Raw genomic sequence first — 9,478 nt, 5'->3', positions numbered from 1 at the left:
GCAACCTTACGGTTAGCTAGTCCAACGCTCTAACCACCTGCCTCACGAGGAGCCCGCCTGTTACGCGAATGCAGTAAGAAGCCAAGGTAAGTTGCTAGCTAGCATTAAACTTAATCAATCATAATCACTAGTTATAACTTCACGTGGTTGATGATATTACTAGTTTATCTAGCGTGTCCTGTGTTGCATATAATCGATGCAGTGCGCATTAGCGAAAAAGGACTGTCGTTGCTCCAATGTGTACCTAACCATAATCACCAATGCCTTTCTTAAAATCAATACACAGAAGTTTATATTTTTAAACCTGCATATTTAGCTAAAAGAAATCCAGGTTAGCAGGCAATATTAACCAGGTGAAATTGTGTCACTTCTCTTGCATTCATTGCACGCAGAGTCCGGGTATATGCAACAGTTTGGGCTGCCTGGCTCATTGCAAACTAATTTGTCAGAATTTTACGTGATTAATGACATAACATTGAAGATTGTGCAATGTAACAGGAATATTTAGACTGATGGATGCCACCCGTTAGATAAAATATGGTGTCACGCCCTGACCTTAGTTATCTTTGTTTTCTATATTATTTTGGTTAGGTCAGGGTGTGACGAGGGTGGTTTGTTTAGTTTTTGTATGTCTAGGGGTTTTGGTAGTCTAGGTGTTTATATGTCTATGGTTGCCTAGATTGGTTCTCAATCAGAGGCAGCTGTTTATCGTCGTATTTAGGTAGCCATATTCCTTAGGTAGTTTGTGGGTTCTTATTCTATGTTTAGTTGCCTGTCTGCACTAGCCATATTTGCGTCACGGTTAGTTTTGTTTAGTGTTCTTTGTTTATTAAAGAAGTATGCACGCTTACCACGCTGCGCCTTGGTCTCCTCCATATGACAACCGTGACATACGGAACGGTTCCGTATTTCCCAGAAAGAATAAACGTCTTGTTTTCGAGATGATAGTTTCCGGATTCGACCATATTAATGACCTAAGGCTCGCATTTCTGTGTGTTATTATGTTATAATTAAGTCTATGATTTGATAGAGCAGTCTGACTGAGTGATGGTAGGCACCAGCAGGCTCGTAAGCATTCATTCAAACAGCACTTTAGTGCGTTTTGACAGCAGCTCTGCTGTTTATGACTTCAAGCCTATCAACTCCCGAGATTAGGCTGGTGTAACGATGTGATGTGAAATGGCTAGCTAGTTAGCGGGGTGCACGCAAATAGCGTTTCAAACTTCACTCGCTCTGAGACTTGGAGTAGTTGTTCCCCTTGCTCTGCATGGGTAACGCTGCTTCGAGGGTGGCTGTTGTCGTTGTGTTCCTGGTTCGAGCCCAGGTAGGAGCGAGGAGAGATACGGAAGCTATACTGTTACACTGGCAATACTAAATTGCCTATAAGAACATCCAATAGTCAAAGGTATATGAAATACAAATGGTATAGAGAGAAATAGTCCTATAATTCCTATAAAAACTACAACCTAAAACTTCTTACCTGGGAATATTGAAGACTCATGTTAAAAGGAACCACCAGCTTTCATATGTTCTCATGTTCTGAGCAAGGAACTTAAACGTTAGCTTTCTTACATGGCACATATTGCACTTTTACTTTCTTCTCCAACACTTTGTTTTTGCATTATTTAAACCAAATTGAACATGTTTCATTATTTATTTGAGGCTAAATTGATTTTATTGATGTATTATATTAAGTTAAAATAAGTGTTCATTCAGTATTGTTGTAATTGTCATTATTACAAATACATTTGAAAAATCATCGGATTAATCAGTATCGGCTTTTTTTGTCCTCCAATAATCGGTATCGGTATCGGCTTTGAAAAATCATAATCGGTCGACCTCTAGTCCCTATAGGATAACTTTTTGAAGAACCCTTGTTGGTTCCAGGTAGAACCCTTTTGGGTTCCATGTACAACCATTTTCACAGAGGGTTCTACCAGGAACTAAAAAGGGTTATACTATGGGGACAGCTGAAGAACCCGTTTGGAACCCTTTTTTCTAAGAGTATCTAGTTCTAATGCTATGTCCATATTACAGCCACAACATGATGATCATGTATTCAAGCATCTGAAGACTAACGAGGAGGAAAAAAGCCTGCTTTGGATGAGCAAGGAAGAACAATAACAACTAGCTATATCAGATAAACATGGTCAGGAAAAGCAGGGAGAGAGCAAGCTAGTAGTAGTAACATTATTATTTGAAACCTCACATGCGCATGTATCTTTATATTTAAGCAATTAGGTGCCTCAGAGGTTTGTGGTATATGGACAAAATACCACGGCTTAGGGCTGTTCTTATGCACGTTGCAATGCGGAGTGCCTGGATACGGCCCTTAGCCGTGGTATATTGGCCATATACCACAAACCCCCAAGGTGCCTTATTGCTATTAAAAACTGGTTACCAACGTAATTACAACCGTAAACAAGTAAGATTGACACATACCCGTGGTATACAGTCTGATATACTATGGCTTGCTATTTGTCTCATGTTGTACCGATCATGAACAAGACTGAATTCTGTTGAATTGTCAACTGGTCTAAATTCTTGTTAGGAAGACATTGCTGTTCAGAATGACATGTTTATGGCTGTTGGTGATCACAGGAATCTCCACATGCTATGTTGAACGAGCACCAGGGATGGAGGGGGAGGAAAACAGACAGCTTCTTTCTACCACACCTTCACCAAGTCATACAATGTTTGCTTCATGAACAATTGTTACATCTTAAATAAATACAGAAATATTTTAGTTTATTCTGTTTCTAATATTTTTTATGATGGATGTGAGTAATTTAGCAGGTCTATAGTATGTATTGGTTCGAAACGTTTATTAAGTATCTATTCAGTCAACTCACTTTTATTTTTGCTAAAATGTATGTTTTGTACTGTTACTTTTTACATGCTGAAACAGTCTCATTAGTTTTGAGCTAGACTACGATCAGGGAAATGTCTACTGTAAATGTCTACTACCCTTTTTTTAAATGTTGATGAATGAAATTAGCACCGCTTCTAATAGTTTGTTGCTTTTGTCTGGTGACGAAGTGGGTAACATGGAATTCATTGGAGGAGGAAGGGAGAATTAATGAGAATCAGAACTTGGACAATGCACAATAAGTAGGATAAATGTACATCCTAGCAATGACAAAATAAACTGCAGAGGTAGCCTTAAGATAACATTAGATATGTGCATGTTATGTACTGGACAGATGGGAACTTAAGCGGTGATGTCTCAGTTTGCACCATATTTTCACATGGACGTATATACATATACTGAACAAAAATATAAATGCAACATGTAAAGTGTTGGTCTCATGTTTCATGAGCTGAAATAAAATATTCCAGACATTTTCCATATGCACAAGACGCTTATTTGTCTCAAATGTTGTGTACTCTGGTCCTTCCTCTGCTGTCTTAAGCATTTGAAATCTGGTCGTATTTTTGTTGATGCTATTAGAACTCTGTATAATGGTGGCAATAGCTGTATCAAAATCTGTCATGGAACATCCTCAAGGTTTAACATTTACAAAGAAATACGACAAGGTTGTCCAATTTCACCTTTTTAATTTTTTTTGTTAGTATCTCAAATGTTATGCTCAATATTTCATAAAATTCCATTTGAAGGCATGGTGGATGACACCTCACTTTAAAAAAAAAGTGTAACAAGCTAGATTAGCTGAAATGTTTGTTTTGAAGGAGCTGTCAATCCAGCAGATTGTAACATCTCTGAAAAAGATACTGTAACCTATTGCCTATCAATGTCTAGGCATACTGTGTAATAAAATCGATAATTGTGTAGTAAAAACGTTAATGTGTTTTTGCAGAGTATACAACCATGCAGACAAACATCCATAGAGATCAGTGGACAATGGGCTGCACTGAAAAAAACGCATGGTTCCACAGAATACCAACTGGGATGGATCACGAGGCAAATGTGGCTTCTTCATCACCATCTTTTTGCTTGTGTTAATAAAATAATTATAAAAATACTCTCGCTAGCTTTGATCCATTCCTGGGCCTGCAGGACACACATTTATTTGTTTGTCAGACAAATCATTGGGTCGAAACTACAGAACACACATGGTTAATGTTCAGAATGGTTTAATATATATATATATATATATATATATATATATATATATATATATATATATATATATATATATATACATACATACATACATACATACATACATACACATATATATATATATATATATATATATACATACATACATATATATATGTATATATGTATATATATATACATACATACATATATGTATATATATATATATATATTAAACCATTCTGAACATTAACCATGTGTGTTCTGTAGTTTCGACCCAATGATTCGTCTGACAAACAAATAAATGTGTGTGTATGTGTATATATATATATGTATGTAATGTCTCTAGAGTGGTGCAGCGGTCTAAGGCACTGCATCTCAGTTCAAGAGGCATCACTACAGTCCCTGGTAAAAATCCAGGCTGTATCACATCCAGCCGAGTCTCATAGGGCGGCACACAATTGGCCCAGCGTCATCTGTGTTTTGCCGGGGTAGGCCGTCATTGTAAATAAGAATGTGTTCTTAACTGACTTGCCTAGTTAAATAAAGGTGAAATAAAATACAAATAATTGTTTCATTTCAAATTCAAAGTGATGTAATATAGTGCCGAAACAACATAAAATGTGTCCCTGTTCCAAGGAACTCACTGAACATAATGTAATGACCTGGCTAGATCATAAAGGAACAATTGTCCAGACAGAGGTATGAGTTTACAAATTCCCAGTTTATTAACCCAACTGAACATAGGCTACTGTTTGGCCGCAGCCCACGCCAAATAAATCAAGGATACCCGTATGAAACAACTGACCATCTCTTTTTAAGACCAGAGGTAAGAGAGAACAATGGCTAAACATGGCTTTAGACTTGCGATGCTCCACCTCCCTGCCAACCACCCTCCTCCCCCCACGCCGCTCCACCAACCACCAGGATGCCTGGCACAAGAACATTCCAGCCGTTTTCGTGGTTGGCAGATAGCAGGTTGACTGGCATGTCAGACCCCGCGAACACTGGGTACTGGTAAGTACAACACAACCAGTGAACAGCATAACACATAACAAACAGCTGTCTGTGCGGGTCACTACATAGCCCACCCACCACAAAGTCTCTCGTCCCCAAGGGAACAAACTAAATCCCTGAAGCAATCCGGAGGTCTCCTTTGCCTGTGTGGCCGTGATGGTTGCAGAGTGTCCAGATTAGAGGTCGACCGATTATGATTTTTCAACGTCGATACCAATATCGATTATTGGAGGACCAAAAATAGCCGATGCCGATTTGTTTTATTTATTTATTTGTAATAATGACAATTACAACAATACTGAATGAACACTTTTATTTGAACTGAATATAATACATCAATAAAATCAATTTAGCCTCAAATAAATAATGAAACATGTTCAATTTGGTTTAAATAATGCAAAAACAAAGTGTTGGAGAAGAAGGTAAAAGTGCAACATGTGCCATGTAAAAAGCTAACGTTTAAGTTCCTTGCTCAGAACATGAGAACATATGAAAGCTGGTGGTTTCTTTTAACACGAGTCTTCAATATTAATTAAACAAAACGTTTATTCTTTCAGTGAAATACGGAACCGTTCCATATTTCATCTAACGGGTGGCATCCATAAGTCTAAATATTCCTGTTACATTGCACAACAGAGAGAATTCACAACCTTCAATGTTATGTCATAATTACGTAAAATTCTGGCAAATTAGTTTGCAACGAGCCAGGCGGCCCAAACTGTTGCATATACCCTGACTCTGTGTGTAATGAACGCAAGAGAAGTGACACAATTTCCATAGTTTAATATTGCCTGCTAACCTGGATTTCTTTCAGCTAAATATGCAGGTTTAAAAAAAATATACAGTACCTCTGTGTATTCATTTAAAGAATGGCATTGGTGTTTATGGTTAGGTACATTCGTGCAACGAGTGTGCTTTTTTTCGCAAATGCGCTTTTGATAAGTCATCCCCCTTTTGGCGAAGTTGGTCTTCACACAGTTCGCAACGAGCCATGCGGCCCAAACTGCTGCATATAGCCTGACTCTGTTGCACAGAACGCAAGAGAAGTGACACAATTTCCCTAGTTAAAAGAAATTCATGTTAGCAGGCATTATTAACTAAATATGCAGGTTTAAAAATATATATACTTGTGTATCAATTTTAAGAAAGGCCTTGATGTTTATGGATAAATACACATTGGTGCAACACAGTGCTTTTTTCGCGAATGCGCTTGTTAAATAACCGTTTGGTGAAGTAGGCTATGATTCAATGATAAATTAACAGGCACCGCCTCGATTATATGCAACGCAGGACAAGCTAGATAAACTAGTAATATCATCAACCATGTGTAGTTAACTAGTGATTATGTTAAGATTGATTGTTTTTATAAGATGCGTTTTATGCTAGCTAGCACCTTACCTTGGCTCCTTGCTGCACTGGCTTACCAGCTGCACTCGCATAATGTAATCGGCCGTGATCGGTGTTCAAAAATGCTGATTACCGATTGTTACGAAATCTTGAAATCGGCCCTAATTAATCGGCCATTCCGATTAATCGGTCGACCTCTAGTCCAGATGTGAAACAGGGGGCTCAGTCCATGGCAGGGGGCTGCCCATCTGAGGCCCAGGGAATGAAGGCAGGGAAATGGGGGACAAGGATGTGGGAACGGGGAATACAGTCTGTGGCTCTGGGGAACCACGCTGTGACACAGGGAGGGAGACTGGGTGAGTGGGCTGTCTGGAGCCTTGTATGCAGCGCCTGGGTGTGGGTGCCTGGGGAATGTCATTGCCAGAGAGGGGAATTGTGGGGGTCCCTGGGGTTTGGGGAGAAGTGTGGGGCTAACCTGTATGGGGCTAACCTGTCCCAGGACAGTGCCACCTTTCTCCCCCTGGGAGACAGCTGCACCCGCTACACAACCTCCCCTACCCTCTCCAGAATGCTGCAGGACCCCACTCAGTGGCTGTCCAACTTGGGCCATCTGCCTTTCTTTCTCAGGGGGCTGTAGACCCAGACCAGCTCCCCAGACACAAAGTCCCTTCCCCGGGTATGCACGTCATAGTTCCTCTTCTGCCTCACACCTGCATTCATCAGCTGCTCTCTGGCAAATGTGTGGGCTCCAGGCAATCCTGGAGTCTCCGGCCCCGGGGGAACAGGAGGGCTATACAGGGGCCGACCAAACGCCATCTCTGGAGGGGTGCGGATCTCTTGCCAGCATGAAGAGGGCAGGCGTGCAGGTGGAGTCTTGGACAGTGAAGCGGCATGCCATGAGGACCATGGGCACATGCTTGTCCCAGTCATGCTGATGTTTGGCAGAGACGATGGCCAGCTGCTGTCCAAGCGTTTTGTTGAAGCGCTCCACAAGGCCATCACTTTGAGGATGGAGGTGAGCAGTGCGGGTCTTGTGCATACCCAGCCTCTCACACATGGTGGTGAACACATGGGACTCAAAGTTTTTGCCTTGGTCGCTGTGGATGGACTCCGTAGCTCCAACATCCCTGCTGTCAGGGTGTTGACAATGGTCTCTTTCTCCTGGTCAGGCAGAGTATAGGCCACAGGCCATTTTGTGAAGTAGTCCATGGCCGTGAGCACCCAGCGGTTTCCACTACATCCACTCCCACCCGACTGCAGTACAGGGTCAACGGGACATGGCGTTGGAGTGGCGTGCCTCTGCCCTGTGAAGTCGTACGGCTGAAGCTCCTCCAACCAGCGTGCAACCTGCCCCTCTGGCTCTTTGAAAGACATGAGCCACTGGAGAGCAGAGTGGTCAGTCCTTACAATAAAGGGCAGGCCACCCAGGTAGTACTTGTTGTTTGATGGAAGCCACAGCAGCCAGGAGCTCCCGCCGGGTGACACAGTAGGGGTGCTCATGTTTGTTTAATGTTTTGCTAAAGTATGCCACCACTGTCTCCCTCTCTGGCCCCAGCTGGGCCAGCACCCCACCCATGCACACATTGCTCATGTCTGTGTCCAGGATAAAGGGCAAGGTGAGGTCAGGGGGGGCAAGCACAGGGACCTTGATCAGTGCACGTTTGAGGCTGTTAAATGCCTTGTCTTTTGGCAGCATGCGGTTCAGGGGAGCAGCAACGCTTGGGAAGCCCCATACAAACCTCCTGTAGTACGAGGTCAGGCTCAGGAAGCTCTTCAGCTGATGCTGGTCGTTGGGGGTGGGCCAGTCTCGTACAGCCCCCTCTTTGTCCTCCATGGTGCCGATACCCTTCTTCCCAAATTGGTGGGCCAAGAAGGACACCTCTCTCCTCATAAAGTGGCACTTCTCGGGGTGGAGCTTCAGGCCTGCGACAGCCACCCTCTCCAGCACATACCGTTGCGCCCCAAGGGCTGGCCGGAAGGAGCTGCCATGGGCCAGGATGTCGTCGAGGTATACCCGACACTCCTGTTGGGGGATGCCATCCAGCACCCTGTCTATCAAACGTTCAAATGTAACTGGAGCGTTGCACAGGCCGAAGCACAGGACCTTGAACTGCCAGTGTCCTCTGTTAGTGGAGAACGCAGTTTTGGCTTCTGGGGAGAGGGGCACCTGTCAATAGCCACTGCGGAGGTCCGTCCAGTGAGGAGAACCACCTAACCAGGTCCAGTGACTAATCGATATGGGGTATGAGTCCTCCCTGGTTACCTCATTCATCTGCCTGTAGTCCACACAGAACCCCAGCTTGCCTCCCTTCTTAGGAACCATTACGACTGGTATTACATACGGAGCATTTCAAGAACTTTGAAAGTTTCTTCAATTGCAGTCGCAAAAACCATCAAGCGCTATGACGAAACTGTCTCTCATGAGGACAACCACAGGAAAGGAAGACCCACAGTTACCCCTGCAGCAGAGGACAACTTCACAAATAAATGCTGAAGCCCAAATAAATGCTTCAGAGTTTAAGTAACAGACAAATCTCACAATCAACTGTTCAGAGGAGACTGCGTGAATCAGGCCTAAATGGTTGAAATGCAGCAAAGAAACCACTTCTAAAGGACACCAATAAGAAGAGACTTGCTTGGGCAAAGAAACACGAACAATGGACATTAGACCGGGGGGAATCTGTCCTTTGGTCTGATAAGTCAAAATTTGAGATTTTTGGTTCCAACCGCTGTGTCTTTGTGAGACGCAGAGTAGGTGAACAGATGATCTCCGCAATGTGTGGTTCCCACCTTGAAGCATAGAGGAGGAGGTGTGATGGTGTGGGGTTCTTTCCTGGTGACACTGTGATTTACTATCTACTCCAGCCCGAGTTGTCTGTTTAGCTCACATAGACCTCTGTGTGTGCACCCCATAGAAAATGTGTGTGTGTGTGTGTGTGTGTGTGTGTAAATAAATCCTTTGGGTAGGGGTTATGCACTGAGAAGTCCAAAACCAGGATGAAAACATGCTTTCAAGAAATCGTAAGCATCTGTGTTGGTGTGTAGTGTATG

General features: G+C 42.8%; 1 long non-coding RNA gene across 1 annotated transcript in view; it reads left to right on the top strand.

The window, feature by feature from the left end:
* LOC149984610 (uncharacterized) overlaps nt 1-9,478 on the top strand; it is a 755,830-nt gene that overhangs the window by 485,725 nt on the left and 260,627 nt on the right. The gene's annotated exons all lie outside the window — the stretch shown is intronic.

This window comes from Oncorhynchus mykiss, chromosome 3 (assembly GCF_057628025.1).
Source record: "Oncorhynchus mykiss isolate SJ-2025 chromosome 3, ASM5762802v1, whole genome shotgun sequence".
Taxonomy (NCBI): Eukaryota; Metazoa; Chordata; class Actinopteri; order Salmoniformes; family Salmonidae; genus Oncorhynchus; species Oncorhynchus mykiss.
The sequence above is the reverse complement of the archived record's forward strand: the minus strand, read 5'-3'. Positions and strand labels throughout refer to the sequence as shown.